The following is an 18,060-nucleotide window of genomic DNA, read 5'->3' as shown; positions in this document are numbered from 1 at the left end:
TTCCATGGTGTTGAGCGTAACCCTTGTGGGCAGAGATCATTGAGGCAGCATAAGTAAGTGGGACAGCCTGGTATAAGAATTCCAAGATCCTCTTGGTTCGTTTCTCTTTTTCCAACATTTGAAAAAGACATGATTACAGGGAGATATTTCACGACTCTTGAAAAAGCGTCAGTGCAGTGGAAAATGGAAACAAATGCACAGCCTCAGAGCAAGTAAAGAATGACGTGAACGGTGGCCACTGATATAGGTAAAGGGGGCAGATGCTATTTGGTTATAGACTTGGGGTTCTTAACATTTATTGGGCCCCTTTGGAAGCCGGGTGAAGCTTCTGGATCCCATCTCAGGATGATGTTTTTTAATGAAATAAAATATGTAAGATTACAAAGGAAATTAATTATATCAAAATACAGGAATCCCACAGATCTAGGTTAAGAACTATTGTCCCTGTGCAGCAATAAGGGCCTCGTAGTGCCAAATATTTTGATTTTCTTAAAGAAGCCAAGTTCTACATTTTTAAATGAAGCTTTCTGAGTTTTTGAGTGTCACCATTTTTTTTTTTTTTTTAAGCACTGAGCCAGTCTACCTAAGCACATGTCTGCTGGTCACCACTTCGAAACCTTCTTATAATATTAGAGATGGTAGGAGACTTTTTGTAAACAAGATCCTGTATGATTCAACAGATAAGACTGGGGACAGTGTCTTGACCAAACCAGGGATAGGCTATCAAATGGCCATTTGTCCAATGGAAGAGGATAAAACATGGTGGAGAGGATGTATGTATCCTGTGTGCTTGGATTCAAGTTCATAGCAAGGTCAGTAACTATTTTCTTTCTTTTATGATTTTAATTTTAGCATCTCAACTTTCCACTGTGATCTCCCACTGAGATATTTAGATAGATTTTTTTTAAAAAGTTTGGCTTTTGGATTTAAGGTTTTTAATTTGCTTTTATCATTTCTTTCTACTAACTCTTAGTAGAAATAGATTTTTCACCCCAATGGAAAAGAGGGGAGAGCTGGTGTCATGCTATCATCATAGAAAGGTAATACATGGGTAGAAACCAAAGGGAAAACAAGGGTAAGGTCTCTTTCAGTAAAAATGTCTTACAATAATAATCTCTAGAAAGGATTTTTACCTGTTCTGGACATAATTGAAATAAGGTAAGATCAGATCATTATCATTTCTTATAATTAGAAAATATATTGATCTCCAAAGAGTCATGGGATCCGTGTACACTTACTTACAAAAAGGTCCCTGCAGAAGCAGCCGCACGGCACAGGGATATCCGCTCCGTGCTTTGTGACCGCCTGGAGGGGTGGGATAGGGAGGGTGGGAGGGAGGGAGACGCAAGAGGGAAGAGATACGGGAACATATGTATATGTATAACTGATTCACTTTGTTATAAAGCAGAAACTAACACACCATTGTAAAGCAATTATACCCCAATAAAGATGTTAAAAAAAAAAAAAGGTCCCTGCATTCCAATAAATGGAAGCCACACCATAAGCCAGTAAGTTATTTTTTCAAATGGAGTCAGTGAGGTATAAAGAAATGACCTTTCCTAGATCAGTGCTTCTAAGTTTTTTTGACCATCACGTGAATAGAAGTATATTTTGCATCATGATATATATAGGGTATATATATTTATATATGGTATTATATATATATATATATATATATTCACTTATTTATAAAGACAAAAGTTCCATGAAGCAGTACTTGCTCATAAAGACAAAAGCTCCATGAAAACAGTTTGCTCTTACTAAGAGATGTGTTTTCTAACTTTATTCTACTCTATTTCATTTTAAAATTTTGGTCTAAATCCACTAAACTTATGTCACAACCCTCTAATGGCCTGTGACTTGCACTTTGACAAACAGTGTTATGATGTCACCATGTTTCTTCAACCCTAGGCACAGTCCCCCACTCGCAGCTTCTCGCCAGAAACTGCAGGGCCCATCAAGTCTGGACCAGGTCCTTCTTTCTTCAACCAGGCTTGTTCGAAGAACAGGTGTGGAGGTTCCGTACTATAACCAGCCTCTATCCCCTTAATTCTTTAATTTCTTTTCTCACTCATTTTTTCATTCCTACTTTCACTTATTCAATGAAATATTTATCAATATTCACTGTGTGGCAGACACAGGTCTTACATCCAGGGCTATGGGCATATAAACAGATGATGTCACGTGTTAAGAACTGAGCCAGGTATGCCCAGGTAGCAATGGAGTCACAGAGGAGTGGCACCTGGTGGCAGTGAGCTTGAAAGACTAAGAAGGTTGGGCCGGATGAAGCCTCTGAGTAGAAAATCTCTTGCAGGGATCTGGTTGCCCTGCAAAATAGGCTCTTGGGTAGGAGGTGGGTCCACGGACCAGAGGCCTAGGGCTGCGGTGGGCATGTGAAGGGAGTCTGTGATGACAGGGTGAGCTGAAGTCTTTGGACAGTAGTGGCGGGGGAGGGGAGAGGAAGTGATGAAGTCATGGGGTTATGGGGCAATCTGAAGGGCTCTGGGCCCAGTGCTCAGTTTTTCTCCCACAGAGAGGTGACATTGCAAACGTATGTTATTTTCATGTTGACAGATCTTGTCTCTGGTTGTGACACTTCCTAAGAATTAATTCTTTCAAACAGCAAAGACTTGATCCTGAGCTTGGAATGAATATAGGGCTCCTAAGATCACTCCTCAGGAAGAGTCTTCCACTGAAAGCTCAAAATTACGAGATCACAGAATGCTAGAGTTGGGAAGAAAATCAGTAATGGTCATGCATGTGCTCTCATTATACAGAAGAGGACAACCTGCCCAAGTCCACACGAGTGGTCAGTGGGAGTGATCAGTAGGAGAGTCGTCCCGGAAGCTGGTGTCCTGCCTCCGGCACCGGCCAGGGTGCAGCCCGGTGATTGCAGGACAAGGAGCTTCTGGAGGCGTGCGGAGCCTCTCCCTGGTCTCGCTGAGGTTTGCTGCTTCCTACGTTGGCCAGAGGGTGGCGCCCTCCACAAGTGGGCCACCCTTTCCGTAGGTGATGGCTTCTCAGAGGGTTCAGCTGAAGTCAGCGGGCCACTGCAGTCTCTAGGGGACTTTGTTCAAGCGGCAAACATTCGGGTTGGCAGGAGCTTCTGAAACTCACCGCACTGGTCCCTTGAGCTCTCTTCTGCTCCGGATGCCCCCCCCCGCCCAGTGTCTGGGGAGACTCCTTAAGGTCAAACCCATTTAGTTTTACAGTCCTCTAATTTCTTCCTTTGGTAGATTAAAATTCAGAATTGTTAGACATTTAATGTGCAGAAAAATCACCTAAGGAGTTTTTAAAAAATGCAAATCCCAGAACCCATCCATAGACGTTGCAATTCTCAGGTCTTCGGATAGGGGAGCCCTGAAACCTGGCTTTTTAATATCGTCCTCAAAGATGCTGATACATGTATCCAGAGCACATAGGGTTTGAGTAAAATAAAGACCTCGGCTCCCAGGAAGTTGTTTCCTCTCTTGACCAAAACAAGGTTTAGGGACTCAAAAGGCTTCCTTCAGCTAACCCACTGAAGCCACTTAGAATAGTCTCCTTCCCCCGAACTGCCAGGAAATCTCCGCAAGTTGACCTGCGAAGGAGCAGGACTGGGATGTGAATTGTATGGGAAAAGATCATATTAGGAGTCCTTTAATTTAATTAGCAGTACAGTAAGTCCAAGTGGCAGATTCCATGGTGGCCACAAGGTGGCGATCTTCTGCGTCTATTTGAAATGGTCTGCCCGTTATCCTGTTTTAGCTTATTTTCAATATTAAATACATCATTAATTGTAAAAGTGTGTATTATTTTAAAAAGATGCAAGGAAAAATGGTTTAACAGGCGAGACTTCAAGCTCGCATTTCAGTCAAATACTGACATACTCTAGATGGAGGAATTTAGTGAGATTTCCACATCAGACCCCAGAAAAAAGATAAAAATCAGTTTGAGAAAAGGCTGTGGTCTTTGCAAAATGAAAAATGTCACTCAAAGAAAGTGTCTTGAAAGCTTTCCGAGAAGTTGGTTTTTTGGAGAACTAGCAGATGCAATTTGGTCGTTAAAAAATATATCATCTTGTAAAAATTTCCTTTTTATTGGTTTGTAGTCAGTATCAGAAAATGAAAGAGAGGGAGAGGCAGAGAGAGAGGAAGGAAGGAAGGAAGGAAGGAAGGAAGGAAGGAAGGAAGGAAGGGAGGGAGGGAGGGAGGGAGGGAGGGAGGGAGGGAGGAAGAAAGAAGAAAAAGGCTCTGGATAAACATAATACCAGGGCTGTCCTGAACCGAAAATAAGAGCCAAGCTGTAGCGTGGCTAGTGTGGACCTGAGCCTTTCTCCCAGCCATTCCACTCAGCTCCCCAGGAGAGGCAGTGGCATGTGAGGAAGCCAGTGGGATGAGAGCAGAGAGAATAGGCCTTGAGGGTCACCACAGCACAACTTCAAGCTGAGCAGCACAGCCTTGGACCACTGGAAGGCCAAGCCATTGTCAAGGTCACTGGGGTCCTGGGACCTCAGGGACAGAGAGGCCAGTGGTTGGGCATACAGTGAGGTCAAGGCACCATTCCACAGGCACAGGCTGCAAAAGACAGCAAAGGCCTCAGGCCAGCAGAGAGGGCAGGGGACAGTGTTGCTGGTTACTCAGTGGTCTTTGGGCCGTATAGGTACACATCTGTATACAGTGCAGGGAGCAGCTGCTGGCCAGAGCCTGACACTGAGAATGTGGCTGACACATTTCAAGGTAGAAACAATGTGTCTAAGGAGGTTACTGGGGGAAGGGGGGTGTAGAGGGAAAAAAGAAATCACATCCTTACTTTCTAAGGGCACAGGGGAAAGTTGGCTTCACATCCTACCCTCACTTTTCCTTGTTTCTCCCATTGTGCCCTTGGTCAGGAAATGGAAGGAGGAAGAAAACTCTTTCAAAGAGAAAGAGGTGAGGAGGCCATTGTCTTAGATGTTTGGAGAGTGCAGGAGATAAAAGAAATCTTTCTCTTTTCTCTTACCCTCACAGCCTGGGGCCAGGGCAAAGCCTCAAGGTCCTGGTTGTTTTGAGGGACAGCTGTCCTTTGGTTCAGGGGAAATCAGACAAGAGCTCTGGCAGAGAGGATAGAGGTTCTCTACACAGAGCAAGTGTGTCCCCAGGACTGTAGCCCAAGAGAACTTTTCCTGTGCTGCTAGGCAGCCGGAGAACACCCTTACATGGCTGAGGAGAGGGGATACCTAAGAGACACCCCCCTGGCAAGACCCTCTTCCATTACATTATCCATGGATCCAGGGAGATGGGCTGCTCAAAGCTAGGCACAGAGAAAGAGCTCAGATCTTGCCAGCTTTCGTGAGACTGCTGGGCCATGTTTAAAGTACAATACAGTAGGTGATATAAAGGCAAGCGGTTTATTTAATGGTCCCTTAAATTAAAACTATCCCACACCCAGTATGATAAACGCCTTATCTCTGGGGTACATGTCTCACTGACCTGGACTGATTTATTATACCCAGGCAGTCAACTCAGAGGCAGGAATGGAGAAACAGAGGAGGTTAGTTTTTTGTTTTTTGGGTTATTTTGTTGTTTTTTTTAAAATTTATTTATTTTTATACATTTATTTATTTTATTTTATTTTATTTTTGGCTGCGTTGGGTCTTTGTTGCTGCACGCAGGCTTTCTCTAGTTGTGGCGAGGGGGGCTACTCCCCGTTGCAGTGCGTGGGCTTCTCATTGCGGTGGCTTCTCTTTGTTTCGGAGCACAGGCTCTAGGCATGCGGGCTTCAGTAGTTGTGGCACGCAGGCTCAGTAGTTGTGGCTCGCGGGCTCTAGAGCACAGGCTCAGTAGTTGTGGCGCACGGGCTTAGTTGCTGTGTGGCATGTGGGATCTTCCCAGACCAGGGCTCGAACCCGGGTCCCCTGCATTGGCAGGCGAATTCTTAACCACTGCGCAACCAGGAAAGCCCTGTTTTTTGTTTTTAACGTTTATTTGTTTATTTTTATTTTGGCTGCAGTGGGTCTTCATTGCTGCACATGGGCTTTCTCTAGTAGCGGCGAGCGGGGGCGACTCTTCGTTGCGGTGCGCGGGCTTCTCATTGCGGTGGCTTCTCTTTTTGCAGAGCATGGGCTCTAGGCACGTGGCCTTCAGTAGTTGCAGCACGCAGGCTCAGCAGTTGCGGAACACAGGTTCTAGGGCACGTGGGCTTCAGCAGTTGTGGCCTGCAGGCTCAGTAGCTGTGGCACACGGGCTTAGTTGCTCTGCGGCGTGTGGGATCTTCCTGGACCAGGGATCGAACCCATGTCCCCTGCATTGGCAGGCGGATTCTTAACCACTGCGTCACCAGGGAAGTCACGAGGAGGTTAGTTTTAAGTAGCAAATTTCGGGTCTTTGTTGGTTTTTACCTTGAATGGTAGACTTCATGTTTGAAGATGAAGTTTCTGATCCATAAGGTGGGGGGTGGGGCGGGTGCGGAGCTCACAGTGATTTTCTGATGAGTGGGAGTGGATTTGCACGGATTTGTTCACTATTCTCAGATCAAAGCAGCCCTTCTTAACTAATTGTAATCAAATTTTTAAAAAAAGAATTATTTTAAAAAAATAGGTCTTCCCTGGTGGCACAGTGGTTGAGAGTCCACCTGCCGATGCAGGGGACACGGGTTCATGTCCCTGTCTGGGAAGATCCCACGTGCCGCGAAACAGCTGGGCCCGTGAGCCACGGCCGCTGAGCCTGCACGTCCGGAGCCTACGCTCCGCAACGGGAGAGGCCACAATAGTGAGAGGCCCGCATACTGCAAAAAAAAAAAATAATAATAATAATGTTTCCTTTGGAAGCAGATGCTGTGTTGACTGTCAAATTACCAGAATCTTAGACATTTTAATATCATTTTAGATAATTAGCTGCATTGCTTCAATTTCCAACTACCGTGCCTTTGGTTCTGTCTGGCAGCCATGCAGATATTAGTCTCACAGGAAACTTGCTGAACAGCCAATATGTTGGATGCCTTGGCAAAGCCACAGAATTACAATATAGAGCAATATACACTCCTTGTTATAAGTAGAATAACTGTATAATTTATTGTCCAAACTGGGACACTTTTGAGACTAAAAGGAGGCACTAGTAATAATTACCCCAGGAAAACCTATAAATTGGATCCTCCTTACTTTTAGGTAAGGTTTCCTCTTGAAAGCTATTTCACAGAAAGGAGAGAGATGCAGATATAAATATAGATATTATTCAAATTCTCATGAAGTGTTTCATATTCCAGGTCAAGAGCCTTTTTATTTTAATGATAAAATATAATTTTAAAAAATCCTGGAACAATTCAATCACTGCTAGTTTTGCATTTTTATAGAGGTCAGCTAATGGAAAGGAACTCCTTTTAAAAGGAAGCATAGAAATTTGATGCAGATTTAGTAATTATTCCTGGGGGTAGTCCTCAAAATTTTAGTTGTTGAATTTTGCAAGCATTTAAAAAAGCAGAAATGTAAGTGGTTGTTCTGTCAACCTATAGGATGAATGGAAGCTCCTATTGTTATGAAAGCTTATGGTTTGAAAGACATTTTTCAGCAACATCATCAGACGTGATTTTTCAAAGTGCTGTCTGTCAAACAATGAAGCATGAAGGCATGCACTCTGGAAAACTTAGTAAACGATAAAAAGAAAAAAATTGGCCATTGTGTTGAAGGAGATAATGAAGATGGGACATATAGGTGGAGATTGAATATGAGCAAATGACTCATATTCAAATGACTGAATATGAAAAAATTCTAAATTAAGCATTATTTTATCTAATGCATGTTTTTAAATATCAATATATAATTTAATTAACAAATTAAATATTATGAGTAGACACTTGGATATTTCATCCATATCCCTAAAAGTTGATACCTTTAAATTGGCCAAAAACTTTCCTTTGGCTTTTTTTTTTTGATAAGGAACCATTTTGTATTTGGGGTCAGCTTATATCCAGGCATATGTTGTCATCACCATATGGGTTTCTGTTCTGTGTAGTTTTGGAGTGACAGGCTCCTGGGATTAAGCCTGGGAGAATGAGGGGTCCCCCTGGCTTTCTGTCTGGGCAGAAAATGTATCAGGACTCCAGGTGAAAGAGCAGGCCATTAGCCTGTGAGCTATGTCTTCCTTATCCTAAGCCCAGCTGCTGTCTTTCAAAATACCACCATGCATGGGGTAAGAGATGATGAAGATAAGCAGATTCTAAAGATCAGTAGGTGACTACCAGGGTCTCTGCAACCAAAAGTCTCTCAGGGCTACACTGAACACCCAGGAGCACTTCCTTTCCATCACACATCTCTAAGCAGCCTCAGTCACAGATCCAAGCTCTAACCCAGTTTGGGGTTAAGGTGGCCTGGGGTACTTTTTTCCAAAGCCAGCCACTGGGTGGATCTGGAAAGAAGAAGGTGCCGACCTGGTCTATCCCGGCCTCTTGGGAGCTTACCGTCTAGTTGCAGGAGGAGAAGGCATGCTCCTGTACTAACCAGCTCTGCTGCTTTAGGCAAGTCCCTTAAACTTGCTGAGGGAGTTAGAAGAGTCTCCTTCCAGAGATGATTAGTCCTTTTCTCTATGAAAATAAAAGTAAAAAGACAGTGAAAACGTATCATAAACGATACAGAAGATAAACACCTCAGAAGTAAAAAGAAACAAAGGTCAGTGTGGCTGAAGTGATTAGGAAAATCGTCTGATTTCTTAGGCTTTCCTGAAAAAAGGAAATTAGGCTTCCCTCCTCCATTAGCTGTAGACTTTTGGTTTTATAGATTTTGGAGTAGGAAGTAAACCGAAGGTCAGAGGAGGAAAATCCATTTATTTAAGGCCATAGAGATACACAAAAGGCCCTTAAGAACCAAAGAAAATCATCCGGTCTCCCAAGCCCTAAAGTAAGATATCACTTAGTATGTTGAGCATCTTGTGGAAAAGGAAATCATGTGTTCCGGGTGGCCATGCTCTTAAATTCGATGACTCTGTTCTCCCAATTTGGCGCTTTAAAGGAACCACAGAGATTGTGAGGTGCTAGCAGCAGGCTTAGGGATGGGTGAGGAGTGCAGGAATGGGGACCTGGGGATGTGGGAGCACCTCCAGGACCACTGAGGCTACTTGGTTGACGCAGCTGTTTTCTAACAAGGATCTGAAGAGTCAGCCAGTGGCGGGTTGGGAGGTTTATAGCTTTGACAGCCTTCATTCTCCAACTTGCTCTACTTACCTTTTGAGTTGGCCCATTTGTAGCTGGAGAACCAGTTACATAATCTTCTTTGTAGAACTCACATGAGCCACAATGATGCCATCAGAAAGCTATGAGATAAAATTGAGAAAATGGATTCCACGTCTGCCGCAATCCAGGTGGTTCTAATTCCTACACTTTTGGTTTTCTTTAAAACTGGAATCCCTTGGTTGGGTAAAATATTTGCTTTCTTTCTTTAAAGAGCATCTCCCTCTTGTTTTAAGCAAATATCATTGGAATCCAGTCATGATCATTATCGTCACAATAATCATCAAAACACCTCCCTTGTGTGCCTCCCCCCTGTACTTTGTGCTCATTACCCAGAATGCATAGCGTCAACAGCTGAATATTGCAGTCAGTTCTGGGCAGCACATTTCATGAGGGATATTGGAAGCCAGGAAGTTCCCAGGAGAAAGCTGCCAGGATGATGCAGGATCTGGAAACTACAATAAATGAAGAACAGGCAAAATTACTGCAGCTCTCTGGTCTGGAGAAGAGAATCCAAATTTAAATATTGAGACCTCGCAACTGCTCATAATGCAGAACTGGGACCAGATATGGCCCATTTTGGCTTTGTGTAAAGAAGAACCTAATAAAACTTAGAGCTATTGGGTATTGGAATGGCCAGGGATGAAGTCATGAGCATCCTGCCACCAGAAATGTTCATGGAGAGACAGGTGAGCATCTTTCAGGGATGCTGTATCAGGGACTTCTCCCAGGGTAACTTGCAGTGAAAGGCTCTGTGTTTGAAGTACTGGTACAGAAAGACATACAACAAAACACCCACTGTCTTCCACAAGAAAGGACACACCTAAGTAAATACATAAGTAACAATGTACATGAAACAGACGAGGGTGTGGGTGGGGAGTGAAGGAATAGATGCAGAAGGCTTCATTAGCACATGGGATGTGGGGTGTGTGCTGAAGCGTGACCCGGACTCAGGTAAGCGATGAGGGAGATTCCAGGGGTGCAGCTGGGGCTACAGGAACGAGACCGTGAACCAACGATTGTGCCAGCACAGTGAATCCGCCTAGGATAGAGAGGAGGGTTTGTGAGGAGAGGGCTCCTTGAGGATATTAGAGACCACTATGAAGACGAGATCCCGGGAACTCTTGAACTACAGGTCGTTGGAATAAATCCTCTGCTGGTCCTTGGATTGCTAAATAGCGATGCCTTTCATATCTGACAGGCAGTGCTGGCCTCTGTGCCTTACCTCAGGGAGGCCAAATGCTAGGGTAGACAGCAAGTAATATCATGGTATTTTTCTGACCTCTTTCATCACTGGAGGATGTAGCCCTAACAGGCTTTTAAGGGAAATAGTACCTTCCTTTGGCATTTGCCTGTACGAGCCTACCCACCCCTAAACCCTCAAAGCCCACTGTATAATTACCCTCAGAGTCCAGAGGTCACTTAGAACAACAAGTGTAGGCAACACCCAGCTATTAGAAGTCAAATTTCAGAGCTCTCCCTAGATTCTGGCCTGAAGCATTTTGGAGCTGGGACGGGGCCCCAAAGGTGGGGGGCCTTTGAGGTTGGTATTTCCTGCGCCCGGTTTGTGAGGTTGGCCTGGGCAGGCTGTGTGCCTGGCGGGAGGGTGTAGCTCCGCTCTCCGGGAGGCCCCCCTCCTCAGCACTGGCTGCAGGCCTGCTCCAGGCCTCCCTGCCTCCTCGGGGGCACCTACTCAGCTGGTCTCCCTCTTTCTGCACTGAGCTGGCGTCTTGGGAGGGAAGCCCAGATGAGACTCAGGGGTAGATGAGATGCGGTAGATGAGACTACCCCAGATGGGAGGGGTGGTTCAGACAGGGAGCGCTGGAAGGCAGCTTTTCCAGAAGGGGCCTCCCAGTGAGCCTGTGAGCAGCCAGCAGCCAGCAGCCAGCTAGCACTTCTCCCATATCCTGTGAGAAGGGCAAGAAACTGGGAAGTGGGCAGTCCAATAGGTGGTCTCCTTGTGGGGTGATTCCGTGGCCAAGATGGCAATAATAACTGCTCTGCTCGGTACAGGAGCTGCCTGCCGACAGCTGCCCCACTTGGGCTCATCTGAGGGGTCCCAGAAGCCCCACGTTAGCCTACACTGAGGTTTAAAATGCTACCATTAGGATGGAGGTACTGGATTTCAGCATAAATCTCACCCTGAGGTTTTCTTTAAAAATGCAATTTCACCAAGACGGAATAAATTAGTCTACTGGCTCATTCCTCCCTGACAGGAGGAGTGCACTGCCCTGAAAGCATCAGGGGTTGCAGCAGGCAGCCGGAGACAACGAAATGCTTTGAACTGAGAGAGCAGGTAGTACCGAGGGCCACATTTACTTCCTTCAGCATTTGTCCTGGCCCAACACAGACCCCGTCAAGCAGCATCACCTGGCTCTGGAAGCCCAGAGCCCAGGATAAGGCTCTATGCCCTGAAACTGATGCTTCTGAACCCAGCTTTATGTTTGGTCTCTCCCGGAGGAAAAAACACGGGAATCCAGACTTTGACCATGATCACCAATTCCAGCCCTCCAAACTTGCCCAACTCTGCCTTGCGTTCATTTTCACCATCCCAGCCTTTGTCTCTGAAGTTGGCTGGAAAGCCTCAAGTCTGTTCTCTGTGGGGAGGGGCCCCGTTTTCACTGAGCAGACACAGCACTCCGCAGGGCGTGACAAGTTCTCCATTCCTATCCCAGTCCAGAAACCAACGTCCTGGGACCATCACACATAGAGCACAGGCTTCGGCTCAGATGTTTTCCAGAGACGGGGAAACTGTCCAGCAGATGTCAGTAAGTTCTAAGATGTTGTGGGGAGCCTGGCTTGACAGTCAAGTGCTCTCTTTTCCAAACCAGCTTATCACTCAAAGACCTCAGAGGGGATGTGACTGAGCAGAGGGCCTTTAGTAGAGGAGCTCCCGAAGACGAGAGCAAGGAGGGGAAATAGCAGTCCACGTCCTTGCAGAGAAGAACTGAGATTTGTCATGTGCCTGAGGATTCCAGGAAGCCTGTGCTATAGAGCCCAGGCTGAGAAATGCCTGGTGATTGACGAGGTGGATATTGGGAGGCTCCAGACAGCAGTTCATTCTGCCTATTTCACTGCCACAGGGTAAAGTCTGGCTCTGGCCTCACCTAGGAGCAACCTGTTCAAACTAGCCCTAGGTTTCTCATTCAGATTGAATGAGGCCTTAAGTGAGCTAACTGCGAAGAGCCCAGGCACGGTTCGTCCAGCCCAGCGGACTCCATTCTACACTAAAGTGACCCTCCACCCCCATAAAGTTGTGCAAATTGGAAGCCCTAGAGCCACTATAGCTTGGATTGGGGCCCAGTTTCTGGCTTGGCGTCAGACCAGGTTCTAGAAGAGGTGAGGCAGAGGTATGAAAAAGAGCTCTATACCTCACTGCATCCTCTTTGTTGTATCAGCATTTATTGAAAGACTGCTATTTTCAAGTGCAGTGCTAGAAACTATGGAGGATACACAGAGATATAATATGGGGTGCCTGAGTTTAAGGGGCTCAGGATCTTGAAGTGGACTCTGGTATTCACAGTTGTTGATCAGAATGCTCTCCCGTCCCTGGTGTGCTAGTTCCAATCAGAGGAACTCTTCCCCCATTTTATAGGACCTTAATAGGGTTATCAGTCAAGCTCCACACCCTACTACCACAGAGGTGGGATTGTGACCTAGGCTGGCTAATCAGGCTACACTGGCATCCCTACAGTCTCTGTTTCTTACAGCCAAAGAAGTGAAACCAATCCATAGACTGATGGTATTTGATCTGCCAAACTATAAAAACCAGCATGAAATTCCCCAGGGAGGAGACTGACTGATTCAGAGATGTTCTTATTTTATATGGGATGCACTTGTTTAAATACACAAGTGTTGAAACTCGTTTTCCTCTGATTAGCACCTATTATCCTTACAAGCAACTTGGATAGGGGATGTCTAGAAAGTTGATTTTCACAATAAACCTAGATTAATGTGTTCTGAAGAACAAAGATTGTGTCCAATAGTTGGCCGAGAGTTTCCAAGCACTTGGAGTTGCTGCTGCTGACGTGTGAGTTGCTTAGGCAGTAGAAGGATACACTATCATTAGAGAAGGGCTGGGGAAAATGCTTGCTGAGCTTCTTAAGACATTCTCCAAGATTCATAGAGTTACACATTCTGTTATTAAAGTTATATTTTGTGTTTTGCATTGTGTTTTCACTTGAGTCTGAAGAGCAGGGGGAGGAAATACTCAGCCCATTCACTGCTGCTGTACCCCCATGTGCTAAGCAGAGACATCACATGTTCCTGCTGGGTCCAGGCGTGGTCTTATAATTGACTTCGATACAAAGCTCTCGGCCTTGGCATTCATTACTAATCCATCAGTGTTGGCCTACTGTATGCCATGTGAGATGAAAGCTATTTTCCAGCATAAACTATAACCAGTGGTGCAGGTTTATGTAAAGACCCTGAGCAGGAATTTTGCTAGCTCTTGTCCGTTCGTATGTTCTTATCTGTTCGTAAGGCTTAGGGAAACACACAACTCCAAAATCAATCAGCTATGGATTGTGACAGTGATGCTGTGAATATAAATGTTTATGGAAACTCAAATGAAGATAAGACCAGTTACTTCTAAGTACTCCACAGGTCAGTTTCCTGTCCCTGCGGGCAGAAGATAAATATTCATGGAATGAATAAAAGAGTGGTGATCCGTTGAAAGGGGTGCAGTGAAAATTTCACATTTCCAAATGTGTTTTGCTTCACACTGACAGCTCCCAGACAGTCAAGGAGACTCAAGGTCATTTCTATGTTCTTTAAAAAAAAGTGACACATCGCCAACAAAACACCGGCTCAGTCCAAAGCCTGCACTGGACTGGGAAAGTTTTCTATCTTCAAGCTCCCTGGAATCTCAGATTCGTTCTCATCTCAGAGGGCCAACCCTCTGATGACTTGACATAGAGGATGGAAATGTAACAATCCCTATAAAAGGGATATATTCATTTCTTAGAATTATTATACTAAAGTATCACAAACCGAGTAGCTTAAAACAACAGAAATTTATTCTCTCACAGAATGAAGAGAAGGCTAGGGGTCCAAAATCAAGGTGTCAGCAGGGTTGGTTCCTTCTGAGGGTCCTGGGAGAGAATCTTTTCACTACCTCTCTCCTAGCTTCTGTTGACTTTCAGGGATTGACGGCTGGCAATCTCTCCAGCCTCTGCTTCCATCTTCACATGTTCTGTCTGTGTCTGTCTTCATACCTCCGTCTTTTTATAAGGATACCAGTTATGTTGGTTTAGGGGCCCACCCTACTCCAGTGTGACCTTATCTTAATTAATTACATCTGCAATTATCCTATTTCCAAATAAGGTCACATTCGCCGGTACTGGGGTTAGGACTTTGACATTTTTTTTTCTGGGGGTGTGGGAACACAATCCAGTCCATAACAGGGGATGAGAAATGATCAGACTCTATCAAATAATTAATGTTGCCAAAGCATGTAAGGTAACGTCTCAGATAGGTTTGATTTGTGATGGCAGGTTCACGGGGGCTTTTGAAAGAAACGAAGACATCGTATAATGTACCCACAAAGGATAGAAATGTTTCTATTCTGTTACTTTCCATCTCAACTCTGACTAGGATGTCATCAGTCACCTAAAAGATAAAGGTTCCACATCCCATCACCAACGTCCAGAACCACCTTAGTTTTAGTTTCCCAAATATGAAGATGTCAGGAACACACCGTTCAGTATTTGTATCAATAGCACCAGCTTTCTGTATCTTGTTAAGCTGACTTTTCTCCCCAAGGCGTTCTACCTGCTGGATTTTCGACATGGTTTCAATGCATGTAGAAGCAGAAAAAAATATTCCACATTGGTTAAAGTGATGTGAGGCTGAGTTGTTGAAAAGGTTGTGTATTTAGGATAAGTGGATACTAAAATAGTCGATTTCAAAGAACTAGATTGATTGCCCCCTTTTGGTTGCACTAATAATGAGAACAGGGCTTCCCTGGTGGCGTAGTGGTTAAGAATCCGTCTGCCAGTACAGGGGACCGGGTTTGAGCCCTGGTCCTGGAAGATCCCACGTGCCGCGGAGCAACTAAGCCTGGGTGCCACGACTACTGAGCCCACATGCCACAACTACTGAAGCCCGTGCGTCTAGAGCCCATGCTCCACAACAAGATAAGCTACCGCAATGAGAAGCTCACGCACCTCAAAGAAGAGTAGCCCCTGCTGGCCGCAACTAGATAAAGCCCGCACACAGGAACGAAGACCCAATGCAGCCAAAAATAAATAAATAAATAAATTTATTAAAAAAAATAATGAGGACAACAAAAGTGATGCTACTTTTTGTCATGCATTTGCTAGTGTGTTTGTAATTTTTTTTTAAAGACTTTATTATTTATTTATTTATTGGCTGCTTTTGGGCCTTCAATGCTACACGTGGGCTATTCTCTAGTTGCGGCAAGCGGGGTCTACTCTTCGTTGCGGTGTGCAGGCTTCTTACTGCAGTGGCTTCTCTTGTTGTGGAGCATGGGCTCTAGGCACAGGGACTTCAGTAGTTGTGGCTCACGGGCTCAGTAGTTGTGGCGCATGGGCTTAGTTGCACCGCGGCATGTGGGATCTTCCCAGACCAGGGCTCGAACCCATGTCCCCTGCATTGGCAGGCGGATTCTTAACCACTGTGCCACCAGGGAAGCCCCTGTGTTTGTAAATTTTCACTGGGCAGATGCTGGAATGATATATTTTGTATTACGTAGCAACACTAGACAGACAGCTAATATTTTTTCCAGTTCAGTTATTCATAGCTCAGCACTGTAGAAAGAAGTCATTTCATTCCTTTTACTGCGGAGAAAGGAAAGAGTTTGTGTTACTGTTTGCCGTTGAGCTGGAACAGCCTGTGGCTAATGCCTATTTGCAAAACCACACAGGGAGAGAATTTTTACTCTCTCTGCTTTCTGACCTCCCCACAGACATCACTGTCAAGTGCGGGCATTAAAAACTCTTCTTGAGGGTTTCTATATAGATGCTAAAGGAAGAAGAGAGGGCTGTAGGTGCCCAACGCTTGGAGTAGATTTAACTTTATCCCTGTGGACCAGGTCACCAAGACTAATGTTATGTAGAGTTTATACCATAGGTTCTACTGGGGCATTCATAATTTTCCCCAGGGAGGAAATGAAATGCCTTTTCTTGAGAGCTGCAGGGTTCTGCATACTGCACTGAGAAGATCTAATCCATTTTGGCTGGTTGCACTGAGATACTCTCTGTTCTCAATTAAGTCAATTATCTGAGTAATCTTCATAATTAACGGTAGAAGACTTGAGCCGTCAGGACCGGCTAGAGCAAAAATATTTGGGTGTGTGGGTTAAGCCACAGTTGCTCTGTGGGTGTGTGAGGCTGGGGCAGGGAAGGGGGCTGACTGCATGCTGTGGCCAACTTTCTCAATTAGCAATGGGCTCTAACTAGATGACAGAGAGCGTTTTCGCCTAGAAGTCAGGAGATAGTGTTCCCGCTCAATCTCTGGCACTAGCAAGCTGCGTCACATTGGGCAAGATTCTTCACCTCAGAAAGACTTATCTTTACTTCCGCAAAATGAAGGAGTAAAGCCAGATGGTTTTTGTTAGTATATTTACAAAGCAAACACTGAATATCAGGCACTGATATTACTTACTAATGTAGTAAGCATTATTTCATTTAATCCCCATAACCAAACTTTTATGAAAAACAAGGCACAGAGGGGATAAGTAACTTACCCGAGGTCACACAGCTAGTAATTTTCAAAGACCAGTTAGTTCTAAGCTACCTCCTGACTGTGATTCTAACGCCCATTGCTGAGAGTCAAGTGGAAATCTCTGTGTCCCAATTAAGGCTTAAGTTAATTTAGATTCTCGCTAGGCTAAGTCCATGGATTAACAGCACGGGTATCACCTGCAATCTTTTTGGAAATTTGCAATCTCAGATCCCACTTCAAATTTATTAATCAGGACCGGCATTTTTAACTAGATGCTTATTAAATGTTGAGAGGCACTGATCTAAGGCTGACTGTAGGTCAGTCAAATTGGAAGCACTGCAAGGACTTTCTGTTTTCTGTCACCTCCGGTAAGGTCTGAAAGCCCTAGACTGAGGTGCCAGCAGAGGGGTGCCTTCTTTCCTGAAGTTAGTTCTAAGCCATTTGCCCAGTGCAAGAATTTGTGTTTCATCTTTTAATTTCTTACCCGCTCCTGACTCTCTGCTCCATTTCCAAAAAGAAGCGTCCAGTAGCCAGAAGAGATCTTTGTGGGTTGACCACAGAGGGGAGGCCATTATGAACGGATTAATGTATGTGCAGGATGAAATTCTCCAATGTCCTTATGCAGGCAGGAGAAATTGCTGTTCTAATGCTTCCACTCGCTCCCCTCATTTATATAACAACGTCTCTACACAAAAGCTTTCTATGGAAAGATAATTGGATTTCTAACTCTATTTGTTCAAAACTCACTTAACATTATAATGGCCCTAGTTATATTGTTTGTATAAACTCATTAATCGTACAGTACCAATTTCTGAATAAATATCTAGATTTTTGTACCTACATCTAGTGTTACCAAAGCAGGAAGGGAAAAAGAATCCAGAAATAGAAATCCATTAATAAAAACAGATACCACATATACCTTGCTGCACTAGGCTTAAATGTGTTGGGTAAATTTAGTTTTTCAACATCTCAGTGCTATTTTTTATCTTACCTATGTATGTATTTGCTTAGTGTTTAATCACTGTAGTACTTTTGGCAAATGGGTCACTGAAGAAAAATATAGTCTGGTGTATTCATGACTGAAATGACCATTTAACTCAATCTAAAATGAATTAAACATATACTTTAATCTAACAGTGATTATCCCTCCCTAGCAATGGAGATTGCAACGGATCCTTGTTTCCTGAATACTCTAGA

At 44.5% G+C, this 18,060-nt stretch overlaps 1 protein-coding gene across 2 annotated transcripts in view; it reads right to left on the bottom strand.

The window, feature by feature from the left end:
* The window catches only part of CCDC148 (coiled-coil domain containing 148), a 408,125-nt gene that overhangs the window by 535 nt on the left and 389,530 nt on the right, over window positions 1-18,060 (bottom strand). For both annotated transcript variants that reach the window (XR_003793865.1, XR_003793866.1), the window contains exons 15-18: window positions 9,510-9,632; window positions 9,172-9,260; window positions 8,413-8,535; window positions 1,239-1,305 (exon numbers count right to left, since the gene is read on the bottom strand). The gene's annotated coding sequence lies outside the window, so the exon portion shown is untranslated. The remainder of the gene's footprint in view (window positions 1-1,238; window positions 1,306-8,412; window positions 8,536-9,171; window positions 9,261-9,509; window positions 9,633-18,060) is intronic.

This window comes from Monodon monoceros, unplaced genomic scaffold (genome assembly GCF_005190385.1).
Source record: "Monodon monoceros isolate NGI ecotype Baffin Bay Population unplaced genomic scaffold, NGI_Narwhal_1 Super_Scaffold_16, whole genome shotgun sequence".
Classification (NCBI taxonomy): Eukaryota; Metazoa; Chordata; class Mammalia; order Artiodactyla; family Monodontidae; genus Monodon; species Monodon monoceros.
Note: the sequence above shows the minus strand (reverse complement) of the source record. Positions and strands in the feature narration are given on the sequence as shown.